The sequence below is a fragment of the Triticum dicoccoides genome, chromosome 7A, assembly GCF_002162155.2.
Source record: "Triticum dicoccoides isolate Atlit2015 ecotype Zavitan chromosome 7A, WEW_v2.0, whole genome shotgun sequence".
NCBI classification, from domain to species: Eukaryota; Viridiplantae; Streptophyta; class Magnoliopsida; order Poales; family Poaceae; genus Triticum; species Triticum dicoccoides.
Genome location: NC_041392.1, coordinates 718,429,745 through 718,434,115, shown reverse-complemented (window position 1 = coordinate 718,434,115; position 4,371 = coordinate 718,429,745). Strand labels below are relative to the sequence as shown.

Here is a 4,371-nt window from a genome sequence, read left to right as displayed (position 1 = left end):
CTGCGGACAATCAAATTTGTTCAATTGTTTTTCAAAAGGAATCGCTATTTTCTATATAGCATGGATAAACTTTAGTTCTTAAACATTTCGCGTTGCAATCTTGTAGTTGGGCATAGTTAGTCTAGTGGTTAGCCTACCATGCACTGGAGCTTGTTGGTTGTTTTCGAATCCTCTCAAGAGCGAAGTTTCGGGGTTGACTTCTTGCGCCAATACATTTTTCACAGTGCCCTGTGCGTTCATGGGCCGGCCCACTAACGGGCTTCAGTGGCGCTCGGATCCTCAACCGGCGCATAAGGCGCCCTATAGGAGCTCCTGATAGATTTGCGCACGGATCTGCGGGAGGTTTACGAGCCGTTCGAGGCATGGCCGTTTTTAGCGGACTCGTTCGGTCCGTCATTTTCGCCCGTCCCGTAAAACCACTAGAAAAATGCGATCCAATAAACTTTTACGGGATCTGCTAGAAATGCTCTAATACAAACACGGGCAAACTTCTCATGGAAAACAAAAACACGGGATGTCTGGGGTGATCTTCCTCCTTTTGAGCGGACCGCAGACCGATGGCGTCGCTGATGGAGCACCACCGCGGCGCCGCCGACCCGCCGTCCTTCCGGATGGAGGATCTTCCCCCGGTAACTTCCATTCCGTCAGCTCAGTTCAGTTCTTCTGTTTCCCCCCTTCCATTACGCCAAGGGAAATAAAGTGTTTGCTGAAATAATTGATCTTTGGTGTGATGCCTGCTGTGTTCTCCACGGATCTGAACCCCTGGTGCAAAAAAATATATTTGGTCTTCTGTTTGAGTTGTTGCCTGGGGGCTTCAGCTATTGCCCACTTCATGATTTTTTTTTAAGTGAGGCTCAATCTTTTAGGGGATCTTGCTTCTTGTTTTCAGCGTGAATAGGAATCATCTTTCCTAGAAATATCATCAAGGACCGAGTGAAACTACAACAAAAAATTGCAGTTTGCATCAGATTTCTGTTTCAAAATATATGCACTTTCAGCTCATTGTGTCTACCACTGGCAGTTAGTTCTAATCAAAATTCAACCTGGCTAATAATTCAGCTCCTTTCTTGTTACAGGAGGTTCAACCTGTTATAATGTCACTGCTGCCACTGAAAGAGGCCGTGAGGACAAGCATTGTTTCAAGAAGTTGGAGAATGCTCTGGAGATTCCACTGCAATCTATGTTTTGATGGTCTCAGTGATCCGGATTCTGACACCGATGACGAGTTCGCTGGTCAGGATAGTACCAAAATGAAACGAACAAAGTTCATTGAGACTGTAAATTCGGTTATTCAACAGCACAGTGGGATAGGAGTCAATAAGTTCAGCGTCAGGTGCGGCATGCACAAAGAGTACACTGATCATCTTGACAGGTGGATTGGGTTTGCCACTTCATCTAAGGCAAAGATAATACATTTTGATCTGAAGAAAATTTATCAGCCATTCAAGTTTCACCACTTCCCTCTTGAGGCCTTTGATTCACAAGGTTGCTCATTTGTGAAGTCCTTATTTCTCGCCAGTGTTTCTATAAAGCCAAACTCAGTAATATCTGGCTTTACAATACTCAGAAGGCTTGTTCTGGAATTTGTTAAGATATTAGGAGATTTTCCACGCTTGCTAGCAAAATGTTCAGTACTTGAGGACTTAGAGATCATCGGGTGCTATGGTGTGGACAACTTAATCATACCACACAAACTCGATAAACTTCAACATTTGCTGATTGCCGGAATGGACATCCAGATGGTTGAGTTTCATGCTACTGATCTTGCTCATTTTGAGTACAAAGGGCGAGTGATCCCTATAGTCCTTCATGGTTGCTCGAAACTAGAGAAGGCAACAATGAAGTTTAATGGCACTAAAGCACTGGCACATGCATTCACTGCAGTTCCAAGCATTTTGCCAGTGAAGACATTACATCTGCAAGCTTTCATATCAAAATATGCACAAGTTAGCTGGTCTTTCTTTTTTTTGTTCACCTCATAGTTCTTCAAAGTTGGTGTTACTGTCAGCGTCATCTTATTCGTTTGGGTCATGTTTCAGTTGCAGAAGCTGCCAACAAGACAACAGGGAATGTTTTTGCATTTGAGGCATATGACTTGTCAATTAATTGTCAACTCTAACGACCCAAATGGTGATAATGGAGTTCTTCAACTGGCCAATTGTTTGGATGTTGCACCCGTACTGGAGACGTTGCACTTGCATGTGAGTGCAATTTTATTTATTTAAAACGATTAATATAAAGACCTTCAAGAAAAAAACTGTATTTTTATTAGTTTGACCAATGATAGCAAGTTTCCAATGCAGATGCTCTGTGTGATATCAAGTAGTTTCTCCAGCGGTTAGGTGGCGGGTATGCGCCGCCATGATCATCTCAAGACGGTCTTCATGAGCGGTTTTCGATGTTACAAGGCTGAGATTGAGCTGGCATGCTGTATCTTGAGAAATGCTTCTGTTCTTGAGCAGCTCATAATAGAACCAAGGATTACAGACAAAGTATGGGTGGGTGATTGTTCCAAGTGGAATACTGACCTTGGCGAAATCTTACCAGGGGTCTGTGAGTGGGCACATGTTACCTCAGAGCGCTTCGGTAAGGTGATCACCGTCGTAGGTGCCTCCCTTAACAGTGAGTAAACCAATCTTTTTCCCATCTTGTACTAATATTGAATAATCTCCAACCTGTAAGAGGATTATTTGTCCTGGTGTGCTATTATTAGAGCTAATGAAAGAACCCAAGTCTGTGAAAATTCAGACAAACTTGAAAGAAGTGAAGCTGTAATGGGAGCTCATTAGTAACAAAACTTATACCACAAAATCTATGTATCGTTGGCTTTCCCATCTGGGAGTCCAAACCCCATATTTGGTCTAACTCTGGAAGCTAAAAATTCCTTTGAAGATCTGGATTTTAACATGGCCGGTTGTCCATGATAGAATAGAATCCTTACAAGAAAACAAATACTTCACAGACATTGGCCTACAGATAGCAATTACCCCCTGTGTAGGAAAACTGAAACAGCTGATCATCTTTTGTTTTGATGTCCCATTGCTATCTTTGTCCAAGACATGATTACATGGCTGAAATTGGCACCCTCTATCAGTCCAAGACATGATTACATGGCTGAAATCTGAGCCGACTGGGAGCATTGATTATCTTTGGTTGGGATTACAGTAGTTTGGTGGGCTCTTTGCAACATCCAATTGACTGACGATATCTTGCATGTATTGATTTTCCTGCAGCAACGGAGGCTTCTTTGGCCCAGCAAGGCGCAGGATCTCTTCAGCACCATCATTAGCGAGTGTCGTAATTGCCTGCAGATTATTAGTAGATCGTAGTGGGATGCTATGTTGATCTCCCCTGGTGTCTGTTTAACCTCACCTATGTTCTCTTCACTGTGATCATAGTAAACTTTGTTACCTTTTGCTCTAATGATGAAAAGCTGGGAAGAAGTAAAGCTTTCTTTTCAACAAAGGATGGATTTTATTACTCAAAGGGAACAAGTAAATCTGTCTCAACGTCGCCTATCTGGGTGAAAAATGAAATACCTCTTCAAAGTGTATGCTCAGCTATCAAATCTTCAAGCCATACAAAACATCTGCATAAATTTTGCTACCTGCCATCTTATCACAGTTTGGTTTGGCATTGCAACAAATTTGTGGTTTGTTTGGGCGAATACCAACCGAAATACTGGCTTGCCCAACAGCATATTTGCTGATCAACAAGTTCAGTGCGTCGACAACACCTGAAAGATGAGGAGGATGAGGGTGATGATGGCGGGCCTGGCCGTAGATGGATCTGCGCCCCCTGATGAGAACACCATCGGTGGGTAGGCTGCACTGCTCGGCGGTGACGTTGTTTCTGCAAATGCCAAGGACAGCACTGATGCTGTCATGTTCAGAAGGCGAGGCACCAAAACCAAACCAGACGATCTAAAATTAACTGTAAACCAAGGGCATTTTTTGTCTGTGACAACCAATGTTTGAAGAAATTTGTGGTTATATCAGAGACCTTTCTTGTCCGTGTATGGTTCAATTTCTTCAGTCCAGTGTAATTTGTTTATTTAATTAATAAAGTCAGGTCATGTCCCCGAAAGAAGTTATGAGCCCTGGTGCTACAGCCTACAAGTTCATTCTGAACGAACTGACTTCCCCAGCTATTTAATCTAATGAATAATGTACCTGCGTTCTAAAATATAGTACAATATGTTGGATAAATGAGCAACTAACTTTTACCGAGGGCCAAAGGCCATTACATATACATGTGTGTCAAAATGCAGGAAACCCCTTATACAATAGGGATATACCGAAAAGAGACTATACACATCTAACCCCCCCCCCCTCCCCCCCTAAAACTCATGGTGGATCAACAACATTGAGT

At 42.8% G+C, this 4,371-nt stretch overlaps 1 pseudogene; it reads left to right on the top strand.

Annotated features, from left to right (window-relative positions):
• Positions 1–557: 557 nt before the first annotated feature.
• On the top strand, positions 558–4,093 carry LOC119334027 (annotated as a pseudogene).
• Positions 4,094–4,371: the final 278 nt, after the last annotated feature.